The sequence below is a fragment of the Equus przewalskii genome, chromosome 26 (genome assembly GCF_037783145.1).
Source record: "Equus przewalskii isolate Varuska chromosome 26, EquPr2, whole genome shotgun sequence".
NCBI lineage: Eukaryota > Metazoa > Chordata > Mammalia > Perissodactyla > Equidae > Equus > Equus przewalskii.
The window spans coordinates 2,233,356-2,246,387 of NC_091856.1; the positions used below are offsets into that span (position 1 = coordinate 2,233,356).

Genomic DNA, 13,032 nt, shown 5'->3' on the forward strand with positions numbered 1-13,032 from the left:
GAATAGCCCTCCACTCTTTCTCCTCAACCAGAGGGGGAATCTGTTGCCTGAAGTACTGGGGTTCCTTGCCCCCTCAGCCTAATGGGCCAGCCCAGTGCCCTCCACTGTCACAAATGCCAGGAAGGAGGGCAAGAATGTCTACAGAGAAGCCCTCAGTGTCTCCATCCAGCAGACATTTGATCCTCACAGCCACCCTGGGAAGGAGCACACAGCCCTATGTCAGGGGCCAGGGCATAATGTCACTTGAGCCCAGGCCTTGTCCAGAAGAGATAGACCTCTACTTGGCCCACAAGAGTGTGAGGATGGGTGTAAGCTAGGGGGCTGCTGGAGAACCCAGCAGGCTGGTCAAGGCAGACTCTGGCAAGGGGCAGGGCAGAGGAGACCTCTGGAGGTCTAGACGAGTGTTGAAGGGCTAGCAGGACTTTGCTACAGCAATAAGGACATCAGGAGCTTGATTAATATTCCCATTCTGCAGACGAGATTACTGGATATCAACAAATAAGCAAAATGCTATGGAAAGAGCTGACCAAGAGCTTTTGGGGGTGGTAGGAACAGCATATGCTTCTGAGGGAAGGAATTCACAGTGGTTTGGGGAGTGGAGCAAAGGAAAGAGGACCGATAAGGTGGGCAAGCCCATGCCACATCTCCCTTCAGATTGCCAGAGCAGCAGCTGCACATATTTGCCCCTTACCAGATGGAGTGAATGGACCCTAAGGGCCAAAGGGAGAGATAAAGGGAAGGCCCTAGGACCAACAGAGAGAAACACAGGAAAGCTTAATTCCTTTTTCCCAATTCCTTAATTCCTTTTTCCTTTTTCTAATCAGTTTTCCACTTTCTTTCCTGGGAAGTTTGCAAAGTCCATCAAAAACCTCAGGTTGGGAAAAAAAAGAAACCAACATCCCTTCATCCTGGAATGCTCCTCATGCACCTTAGTAAATCCTCCCGGGCTGTGGGAGGCCGTCACAGAGCTACCGCCAGTGCCGCCACTCACTGCTCAGGCCGCACGGCCCTGAGCTCCCCAATTCCTGTTGCCCTCTGCGTTGGTGGTAGAGTATTCGTGTCCACTTCTCCCCACTCCTCCTCGTCCATCAGTTCCGTGGGCAGGGCTCCACCTTCGGGATCTCAGCTCTTCCCGCAGTCAGTCATTCTGTTCCTTTACAGCAGTAGCTGCTAAACTTCAGTGTGAGAGGAGCCAAATGCGGATCCCTGGGCCCCAAGTCTGGAAAGCCTCACTTAGTGTATGGGACAAATGGCTAATTTCCCCGGGTGAGTCAGGTATGGGAAACACTAGCTCCAAAGCTTTTCCAGGGCAAGGACCAAACTGCTGTGACTCACTCACTCCCGCCCCCTCACCAGGTCTACAGCTGTCGAACACTGAGAGCTTGCGGCTTGTCAGGCTGGCAGCACCTTAATCTCAAAAGTATCATCAACCCTCTTATTAAACCATTCCCAGTGTGCCCCAAAAGGACCAAAGAACCCTCTTTCTCCTGCTCCCACTTTAATTCAGCTCCGTTCAGCAAAGAGGGCCCCGTGTGTAGTCATGAAGGGAGCTGACTGTCCTGCCCTCCACTTGCTTGTGGTCAGGTCAGAGAAAGAAGCCTAGAGTGTAGCGCAGAACCTGATGGGGCTCGTAATTAGAAACAGTTAGGGAAGTGAAGGAGGAGCCCTGAAATTCATGCAGATTTCTTGAAGGAAGTGGTATTTGATCTAAGCTTGGAAGACGGAGTTGGAAAAGGAGGGGAGAAGGGAGCTACAGGCCAAGGGTTCAGTATGATCAATGGCTTAGAGGTAGAAAATCCTTGGCCTGTTTAGGAACTGGCAGAGCAGGAGGATAGAGTGTCCCCTGGTGATGATCCTGGGCCCAGCTGAGTCCCAGGGAGATAGAGTAAGAACTGTGTTAGAGCAATCTTACGGTCTGGCCCACTCAGCCACCTCTCCCAGGTGGCACCCAGGGGAACAGTGGAACTTCCTTCTGAGCTATGCAAGGCCTCTTTCTTGAGCCCTCTGGCTGAGCAGAGGTCACTGCCACCAGCTTTTGTGTCTGCATTATGCCTACGGTCACTCCAAGAGTGAGCATATCGGGCTCCCTCTGGGTCCCACACCTCTGCTCTGCTTTTGTCACACTCTTGTAGCAATTTGTCCTCTTGCCTTTCTCTGATGAGAGCAGGGACAGCGATCCATCTCTGCAACCGCAGAACAGCGTAGGACTTGCACATAAGCTGGTGGTTTGAGAGTCTGATGAGTGAATAAATGTGGCGAGGGAGAGCCTCTCTGGGCTGTTCCTCTGCAGCCCGTGACTCTAGCTCCTGCTTCCCTACATGCGAGCAGTATGACTCTACCTCCCCGCCCGCAATGTGCTAACCTATGTAATGGGGATATTAATTGCCACCCACCCGACTCACCTCTCTGGGCTGTTATGAAGACCAGATGATATAGCAGCTGAACACTTGCTTCGTGAAGCATTGTTAGGATGGGCTTAGATTCCCCAATGCTGTCTAAAGAAAATCTTTTTTAGTTGACTAAATGTATTTCTCCTTTGATAGAGGAGCCAATGGCCCCACGTTTGACAGTTGCTATGAGTGAAGGTTTGTATAGGAAGAAGCCGACAGTACTCATGTGTTGAAAAATTGTCTGGTTCTTTTTAAAGTATTCTTTGTCAGCACTGAAAGAGAGAAAGCAAAGAACAAAAAATTCAACTCAAGCACATCTGAGAGCCGCAGGTTAACGGCTGTCACAATACTGCTGCTAACCTTCTGAAAAGACAACGTCGGACCTGGAGTCGCCAGGAAAACACAGCTGGGCAAGACTGAAGGAGGGAGAAAACCTCAGGTCCTGGAGGGAAAATGAAAGGACATGATTGCAGTCAATAGTGCGTTAATGAGGTGGACTCTACTGTACACACACATACACCCCCCCCCCCACACACACACCCTATACATTGTAGAGAGAATTTCACTCGGTGGGAAAGAAGGCTCAGAAAGATGAGTTCATAAGTCATGAGTTCTGTCTGATTCTCCACCAACCCCTAACCCCAGGAGTCTTCCAGTGGGCATTCTCTTCAGAGAAAAACTAGAATAGATCAGAGCCTCTAAGATGGTACAACCAGTAGCTTATCAATTAAGGTATTGCTAATTAAGTAATAATAAATCAGTAAATAGTTCATTGATAGCACAGGGATTTGGGACAGTGAGCCTCATTAAATTGTATAAGCTGTATCAAGGCAGCCTCTTTACAGCATCCCAGGAAAAAGTCACTCAGCCTGAGCTTGAATACCTCCAGGGACAGTGAGATCACTAGCCCCTTTTGGAATTGGTATTATGGAATGGCTGCCAGGCAGTCCTTTCCCTCACTGAGCACACGTTGGCGTCCATGTTGCTTTTCTCCACTGGTCCTAGTTCTGCCATTTGAGGGTCATTATTCCCTCAGGAAGGAACAAACAAGGTGGCACAGTGAAGGTTCCTGTGAAATATCTGCTCAGACAGTGCAAGAGGAGTTTCAGCATCTCCCCTATGTCATTGGGCAAGTAATCCCAGCTGCAAGGGGTGGTCTTGGGATGTCAGCTGGGTGAAGCACATTCAAGAGTAAAGCCGGAGCAGAATTATGGGGCTGAGAGTCCAGTCTGCAGGAAATTTCTGGAACCCCTTCCCCATGGGCTACAAATTCCCATATAAATCTATCTTAAAGAACATTACTACAGCCACCACTGTGAAACCATTGTCCCTAACACAGCCCTGGAACGCCATTGACTCCTGCCCCTTGCCCCATTTGACAGGTGGAGACACTAAGGCCCAGAGAAGGAAACAGAGTCACGGAAGTTTCCGCAGTGAGTTGGTGGGAGGGGCAGGACTAATGAGAGTAACTGACAGCTCTTGAGTGCTCCCTATTTATTGGGCACTGTGTTTTACATCATCGTCACCAGGAGTTGAGTGAAGTCTCAACTCTGAGGCTCAGAGACACTGAGACATGCCCAGGAACACACGGTTATGAGGTGGCAGAGCTGGAATATGAAAACCAGATCCGATTTCACAGCCAAATTTCTTAACTGCTAACACTATACTGCTAAAACCTAAAACCCAGGCCTGCACCCTCACTGTCACCCAGATTCTTCCCCTGTGCGGCCTCTGTTATGCCAACTCCTCAAAAAAAGATCGAGCTGCACGCAGTTCTGGAGGATTCACAAAGCGCTTTCGTGTCTTTCTCCACAATAGCTCAGGGGAGCCTGACAACAGACCCAGGTGGCAGCCTGGGCAGAAATCAGCGTTCTCGTTTCACAAAGCTGAAGCAGTTGGGGTCCCTTCAATTTGACTGGACCTTCTCCATCACTGTCTGTACATCCGAGCGAAGGGCCCACAGGTGGAGAAATGCTTAAAGTAGGACTAGGGACCCATGCCCCCCCAGGGTGGAAGGACAGACGTGAAGCTGGCTGAGGAAACTTTTAATTCAAAAGAAAAAAGAGTGCACTTTCTTTTTTTATATGTTTTAAATAGAATAATGAGATAATCCTGGATTTTAAAAAATCAGCTCTGGTGTTTATATTTTAATTTATTCTCAGAAGGGTGGGAGGTCTAGAGGAAAGGCAATATGTGGGTCTTCTTTTATGATTTGCTATGGTAAGCCACATTTAATCCCTTTCTTCAGTGAAAGGATTTACGAAGGATACAACAAAACGTACCTATCTGTTGCTTTCATTGTACTTTTTCCAGATTTTTATTTAGTTCACAATGTTATAACAATAAAGGAAATTAAAAGGAAAGAAAATTATCCATAATCCTGCCATCCTAACAAATGAACTGTTCAGCGTTCCTCTTCTGTCCTTCCTTACATGCTGCAAAATTTACATAGGTAATTTATTAGTGTAGTTACAGCCTTGCAGCCAGCTTTCTCACTTAACAATTTATCATTATAATGCCACAGGGTCTTCATAATTATCATTTAAAAATAAATGGTCTAATAATTATTTTAATGGCTGCTTAATACCCTTTCAAGTGGCTATATCATTCCCTAATATTGTCTATTTCCAAGGACTCAACTTTTCCCTATCACAGGGAATCCCAAAGTGCATGTCTTCCTACTTCCTACTTTCTCCCCTTTTTTGTTGTTTCCCAAATCTCCAGATCTAGATTTGCTGGGTCAGAGGGCCTGAATTCTTTCATGGCTCTTGATATATATTGGCAAATCACTCTGCAAAAGGCTTTCATAAATTTCTTTTGCTTCCAGTAATGGATGAGTATGATACTTTCCTACCACGCTTTGCCCCAACCAAGGGAAATCTACTGACAAATGAGAGAGAACTTGATAAGCAACATTTGTGCTCATTAAATAAACGTTTTGACTCACCTGTCATCAGCTCTCTAGTCTCTTATTTCTGTTGCCATCATAAATTAAATGCCTTTACCAAGAATCTGAGGAAAGCGGCAAAGCAATTATCACACCCAGTTCACAGCTGAGGAAACTGAGCCTCAACTCAAGGCTTTGCCCGGGACAATTATCACACCCAGTTCACAGCTGAGGAAAATGAGCCTCAACTCAAGGCTTTGCCTGGGACGTGCAGTGAGTCAGTGGCCGTGCTGAGCCCTTGGCAACGTCAGTAGGTCAGTAGCTGTAGTGAAACAAAGATGACTATGCTGATTCCTTATAACCTCCTGGAATGTTCTCAGGGTTTCTGTTACTGTTGTTCTTTTAATCCCTGGGGTTTTTGGAGAAGCTGGGAAAATACAACTACGGCAGGTATGTTTGTAACTTCTTTTTTCTTTTTGAGGAAGATTAGCCCTGAGCTAACTACTGCCAGTCCTCCTCTTTTTGCTGAGGAAGCCTGGCCCTGAGCTAACACGTGCCCATCTTCCTCTGCTTTATATGTGGGATGCCTACCACAGCATGGCATGCCAAGTGGTCTCCGCACCCGGGATCCGAACCGGCAAACCCCGGGCCACCAAGAAGCAGAACGTGCGAACTTAACCGCTGTGCCACCGGGTCAGCCCTGTGTGTAACTTCTTTTAACAAGCATCATAGACCTTCCTGCCTCTACTTTCTACTCTGAGCATGGGCTACACCTTTTGATATACTCTTGCTAGAGAATCTCTGAATTTCTGAGCTGGAAAGAACATCAGAGATAATCTCATATAGCTGGCTTATTTTAGAGATGGGGAAACTGAGGCCCAGAGAAGAGAAAGGACTTGCCCCGGTGCATTCGTGGAGTTGGCAGCAGAGTCAGTATCCACTCTCTTGTCCATCCTCTGATTTAAGATGGTGCCTACAGCACGTTTGTGGGCCACTTGTGTTTTGTTTTGTTTTGTTTTTAAGATTTTATTTTTTCATTTTTCCTTCTTCTCCCCAAAGCCCCCCAGTACATAGTTGTATATTCTAGTTGTGGGTCCTTCTAGTTCTTCTACGTGGCATGCCACCTCAGCATGGTTTGATGAGTGGTGCTAGGTTCGCACCCAGGATCCGAACCATGAAACCCTGGGATGCTCAAGCAGAGCATGCACATTTAACCACTCGGCCACAGGGTTGACCACGGGCCACTTGTGTTTTGTGAGGTAGTAATAAAAATATTTTTAAAAGGAGTTCAGGGTCAGGGCTGGCCCCGTGGCCGGGTGGTTAAGTTCACATGCTCTGCTGCGGCAGCCCAGGGTTTCACTGGTTCGGATCCTGGGTGTGGACATGGCACCGCTCGTCAAGCCATGCTGAGGCGGCATCCCACATGCTACAACCAGCAGGACCCACAACTAAGAATGTACAACTATGTACCGGGGGGCTTTGGGGAGAAAAAGGGAAAAAAATTAATTAATTATTTTAAAAAAGGATTTCAGGGTCGAAACCATTTGGTAGACACTGGATACCTTATGTTTCTTTTGGAGCTCCCTGGTGAAACAAGCCTGGTAACACGGAGGTGGAATGAAATAGGTTTATTTATTAAAGGACTTCCCAAAGTCTTTAATATCCCAAATGACATTTGTTTCTATTTATTTATTTTATTTTGTCTTGGTGGGTTTTTTTTCTTTGAGCAAATATTTCCTTTTTACTAGATTTTATTTTTAAATTTAACATTTGTTCTATTTTTTTGACTCAGTAGTACACACATATGGATCAAATTCAAAAGGTACAAAAAGAACCTGAGGGAAAGCTTCTTTGTACCTCTGCCCCTCAACCATCCAGGCCGTCCCTGGTAACCTGGTAATCAGTGTTCCCAGGGTGCTCCCAGAGGTAGTCCAGAGGCGTACACTTCTTGCACCACATGGGTACATAAAAAGCTTTCTCAGTCTTTGTATTTTTTTCTATAGTGTAGTATTCTGATCAATCTTTGATTCTCCAATTGGAATATAGTCTCCACTCTCAAGGAGCACACACTCCCCCAGAAAAACGAGATGTGTTCATTGTGACCACTACAAGAAGGCAGAAGGTACTCGGGGAGGAGCCTGTCAAGTGTGGTGGCCGTGGAGAAGAAAGAGAAGATGATTCTCGGCTCGGTTGGCTTGGAGTGGGAGCTGGAGCCCTAGAAGGTGCCTGTGCAGGGGAGTCTCAGCTGAGAGAGAGTGACCAGCAGTTATTCATCACACTGACCTTTGTTTTAAAACAAATAAGACCGACATGTAAGCATCTGGTCAATCCCAACATTCAGATGCTGAGCACAGAAGCTTGATTTTTATTAGCTATATTTCTTGCCCATATATTGGAACTGACCTTAAAGTGGAAGTCAGAAGTGTATGTCAGATATCATTTGGAGTAATGAGTGTATTTTCCTAATCTTTCCAACACCAACCTTATAATTCATCTCCAATAGCATGCATACTAATTAATTTGTTTTCCATATAGTAATAAGATTAACAACCTCACATTTACACGGGGTACTGAGTCATGTTCAAATAAAACAAGTTCTAATGAGAAAAATTGGATGCGGCAGGAAATCATGTCCCACCCGGCAATCCAGGTTTATGTGTGTTCTGTCTTTGCCATACATATTTTTGTCAGGATCTCACTGTAAACAAGATGATTCCTTTCATGTTGGGTTAGTCTGGGTAAATTTGTTTAATGAACAACGAAGTCATTGTAAACATTACACAAATTTGGGTGCCTTGCAGCATGGCTAGGAATCTTTTAAGCTGCTCCAAAAAATAAAAGCAGTGTTCAGTGTTAACCACAAAAACAATATTGGGGGAAAATGCTGTTAATAGGTCAAGGCTTTTAGATATACAGCCTGGCTCAGTTCTGTCCTGGACAACTGAAGAGTTTATGGTGAAATGGGAAGTGACCTTGCGCAGTCATTCTGCCTCCCCTAATCTCAGCCTCAGTTTCTTCCTCTGTCAACTGGAGAGAGTTGTCTAGGCCTATGAACGTCCCACCAGAATAAACTAGGGGGCTTTGAAAAAAACACAGATGGCCAAGCTATGCCACTAAATCCCAGTCCTACTAAACTCCAATCCCTGGGGGCTGGGGCCCAGAATCTGTATTTTTAAAAACAAGTTCCACAGGTGACTTGATGACCAGCCTGGTTTGGGACCCACGGGACCAGAAAGACTACTAGTCAGATCCGTCCCGGCTCTTTTGTTCTCTTTCTTCATGATTTCATGACCATAACAACCCATGCTTCTAAAAACCCACCTTGGAAAATACGTTGCTCTCATCTGGGTGGAGGAAGAGAACTGTTTAGAGAAGCAGCAAGCTGGATTCTGCTCCTGGGTCCCCCTCAAGCTATCCAGATGACATTGGAAATGTCACTTGTCTCTGGACCTCAGTCTCTTCATTCACAAAACAAGGCCACTGGACCCTTCCTCTCTGATACTCTGGAGCCTAATTTCTGACCCCTTTGGCATTCATCCGTTGGCACACAGACTGCCTTCTAATTAACTTTCAAGAAGGGAGGTTGGCTTGATGTCCGGTTGCAGTCGTCTGCAGCAGCCCATTCATTCTTTCTGCAGCCAAGGGAGTCTCTCTTGGCCCCTCCCTCATGGCGGGTCCTCCTCCATCTGTTCTTTCTCAGAGGAGCATGAGAGTGTGTGTGTCCTTGCTGACGGCTAGGCACTTCCAGGACCCTCACTGCTTCCCCTCATTCTGGACTCAACTCATGCCAGCCTTTCTTGCTCCTTCAGGGCAGGATCCATGCAAGATACCTCCATGCTATCCCCTCCCCCCATTCCCAGCCCAGCGGTCCCTGCACAGTAAGACCCCCAAAGCGTCCGAGGAATGAATGAATGAGCAAGCGAATGAAAGTCACACGAGGTGGCCTCCAGCTCTAACATTCAGTGCCTCTGTGTCTTGGTCCTCAGTGGGTTCTGAGCTCAGTGAGGTGGAGGGGGAAGAAGGCTTGCCCAGTCTACACACTGCACAGGAGCCAGCAAAGAGCTTGGGCACCACCCAAACATTGAGTCCGTCAGTTTTCTAGCTCCATATGAATGGGATCGTACTGGATCTATTCTTTGTGTCTTGTTTTTTTCAGTCAACATTATACTCTATTTCCTGATTGGAGTGAGGGTTACCAGTATTCACTTCTAATTACTCATTAAACTATCCACATGTGCTTTATGCATTTTTCAGTGTCTGTACTATACTTCACAACAAAGAAGAAAAATTGAGGGAGTCCAGACAGTTGCTTCAATTTTGTCCTCCAGAGACAATCTAGATTGTCTTAGGAAAAGACTTTTTCAGTCTTAAGAAAAAGTGACTTGGGAATCTGCAAGAATTTTTACAAAAGGTAAGGATCCTCGAGGAAACTTTTCATTTGGGGACATTGCCTCAGAGCTCCCCAGTTACCTTTTCTTTTTTCCCACCCCTTAGCGAGCAGGTCAACAGCAGCATGGCCCTCACTTCCCACATCATACACCAAGCCCTGGGCCTCCCCCAGCCATCCTCTGACCTGTCTGAGCTCTAGTTCCTCCGTATGTAAAATGATGATGTTGCCTGCAGCTGGTGGTGGTGGGGTGGGGTGTACCCATATAAATGGACCAAACGTGCCATACGTGTGATTGGGTCTGAATGTACACATGCGGCAAAGTGACAGCATGGAAAATGGCGGTTATAGGCTCTGTGTTGATAAACATGAGAAAGAGCGAGGGGAAGTCGTTTTCCTTTAGGAGACCAGTTCAGCAACACTTCAGTATTACCTGCCTGGGCTGCCTTATGCATTGCTCTGTGGGGAGTCAGGGTTTAATGAAGTAGGATAAACCACACACGCACATTAGTTAGCCTCAGCACAGGCAGGATTAACTTTACACTCCATTTGCAAGAGCAAAGCTCCTCTCCTAGAGTTTGTTATAAAGGGATTTAGAATCACAGAATGATAGAGCTGGAAGAGAGCCCCTAACATCATCATAATCCCTCCCTGTCATTTTGCAGAGGGTCAAACTGAAGTCCGGAGAGTAGAAGGGACGTGCCCAAGGTCACCTGCTGAATTAGTGGCAGAGCTCAAGTTGAAACCGGGGTCTCACGATCCCTAGGACTGCGTTCTCTCCATTTCTCATGAATTACCTTATGGTTGCCTTTTAACAAAGGTGGGGTAATTCATTTTTCTGGATGGCTTTGCTCCACACCCTTTATAGACACCCCCTCCATATTCAGGTTTCATGGGTGTATGAGCATGCCAGGTGATGCTGGGGAGGAGGAATCTGTGTTGCACAGGTTGCATTAGGAACATTCTGAGATCTTGGGTCAGATTGTAGGAGCTGCACCCAAACCCAGGGGCTGAAGTCAGGTAGCCCTCATAATATCATCAGCAGCAGCACCTAACGCACACACACACACAACACATACACACACACACGTATATATGAAACATTCACTATGTGCCAGGCTCTGTTATAAGCACTTCCTGTATTTTAATTCATTTGATCTTCATAACAACTCTAAAAGGTGTATACTAGTATGTACATAGAAGTATCAGCTTCATTTTACAAAGGAGGAAACTGAAGCAGAGAGGGTAAGTAACACGCTCAAGGTCACACAGATTGTAAATTGCCAAGCTGGGATTCGAAGCAGACAGTCTGGCTCCAGAGTCTGCTTTCGTCTAATCTAGTCCTGTCTACCTTTTTTCCTAGTCTACTTTTCTTCTGCATGCCACTCTCCAGGACACATATGTCCCCCGCTTCTCTTGTGCATTGTCATCCACTTTGGCCAAACTGGACGGAGAGCTCCTCCACCGTGCCCTGAGCTTTTACTCATGCTCTTCCCTTTTCCCAGAAGGCCCCTTTCCTCTCTATCCTGGTCAAAGGTCTTCAAGGCCCAGTTCAAATGCTCCTCCTCCACGAAGGCTTTGCATTTAGGATTCAACTCTCTCTTCTCTATTCCTCTGATTCTTAACATTTTGAGGAAGGTGCTGAATGTTTTCAGGAGAAACAGATGCTCTTCTTGACCCACTCTCTACACTTCCTCCCTCTGTTTGGTGCCCTGGCAGGCTGACCTCTGTAGACTCCATCAACCAGAACATCTTGCCCTCTGACTTCCATTTGGGTTCAGCCAATTAGAGGCATCAGAAAGAAAGCAGAACATGTGAAAAGAGAGAAGTCAGAATACTTATTCCTCAGTGCTGTGAACAGGACATAGCTGGTGATATGGGCTTAAAATGATGAAACGTAAAATGCTGATCCAAACTCTTCAACGGCTCTCTGGTCCTTTAGCATAAGGTGCAAACTCCTTAGCATGAGATTTAAGGCCCTTTGTGATCTGGTCCCTGCTCAGCTGTCAGTTGCATCTCTCCCCATGGACCTCTCTGTGACACACCTACCATACCAAAGGCTTTACGTTTACTCAACTGAGCCAAGCCCCGACATGTCAGTGTAGCTTTCCACTTGCTATTCTCTTTGCCCGAACTGCCCTTCTTCTCTAATCCTTCCAGGAAAATTCTGCTCAGTGTCACCTCCCTCAGGGAGCCTTCTTGGAATTGTGTCCTCTCCAACCTCACTAGACTGTGAGCTCCTCTAGGGTAGGAACCACTTTTTACTTGTCTTTGTAGCCCCACTTCCTAGCATAGGAACTGCCATATGGAAGACACAGAGTAACATTTGTTGAATGAATATATGACCAAATGAAACAATTAATCGATAATTAAATGCACAAATGAATGAATGAAGAAGCCAAGGGCAAGTAGGAGGCAGTATGGATCTCAACTAACCCCGAGTTCTGGACAACTTGGCAATATTAGGTCATATCCCTCCTGGTGGAGGCCTGGGCTTTTCTAGCTAGTTTCCATGGCTACCATGGCCCATGACCTGCCTCTTCGGCACAGCCTGGACTCTGACCACATATCATCCCTGGCCACATATTCTGGCACCTTCCCCATCATGATTGCGTGCCCTATCTCTGCTGTTATAAAATGGCACCTTCCTGGGTGATGCCTAGACACTCTAGGTCTGCAGCATCCCGGCTCTGGAGGGAGACATAATCGCTCAGTGAGCAGAGGCTCACGTGGGCTCTTCTGAGCTGGGTCTATCGCAGGCCTGGGCCTCAGCTCAAGCTCCAAATAGGCCTGCAGTGTGCCTTCACTCCACTCCTTGCCACCATCTCAACCAGTTTCCCTTGAGCTGCTTGCACTGAGGGGCAACCCCAGGAAATTGCCACATGAGACCTGAAGTCCGACTCTCAGATTTGGATGACAGTCAGGCCTTTGGGGTGCATGTCAACACCAATTCCCCATCAACGTCCTAATTCTAACAACTCTTGGTTGAAGAAGGTGCCTTGGGATGTCCCTTATTTATATACAGATTCCTGTAAGGTAAACTTAGGGAGAGAAAGAGTGTGTGTGTGTGTAAACACATAAATGTGTGTATATGACCATGGAATAAGCATTGAAATAGAAGTCAGGAGACTTGTGTTCCAGCCCCACCTTTGTCAGTCTAGCAAAACGGTTAGGCATGTGGACTCGAGCCATATTGCTGGGTTTGAATCCCAGCTCTACCACTCACTAGCCATTCAGCCTTGGGAAAATTATTTCCCTTCTGCATGCTTCATCTCCCCATCTGTAAAATGGAGATAATGATAACACCTGCATCATAGGGTTGTCACGAAGAATAAATGGGGTCACATATGTAATGTGCTTAGAATGGT

The 13,032-nt window shown here is 46.6% G+C and overlaps 1 long non-coding RNA gene across 1 annotated transcript in view; it reads right to left on the reverse strand.

Moving 5' to 3' along the window:
- LOC139079645 (uncharacterized) overlaps nt 1–13,032 on the reverse strand; it is a 38,887-nt gene that overhangs the window by 2,179 nt on the left and 23,676 nt on the right. The window contains exons 2-3 of the long non-coding RNA XR_011533424.1: nt 2,751–2,832; nt 2,403–2,662 (exon numbers count right to left, since the gene is read on the reverse strand). This is a non-coding gene — a long non-coding RNA (uncharacterized lncRNA). The remainder of the gene's footprint in view (nt 1–2,402; nt 2,663–2,750; nt 2,833–13,032) is intronic.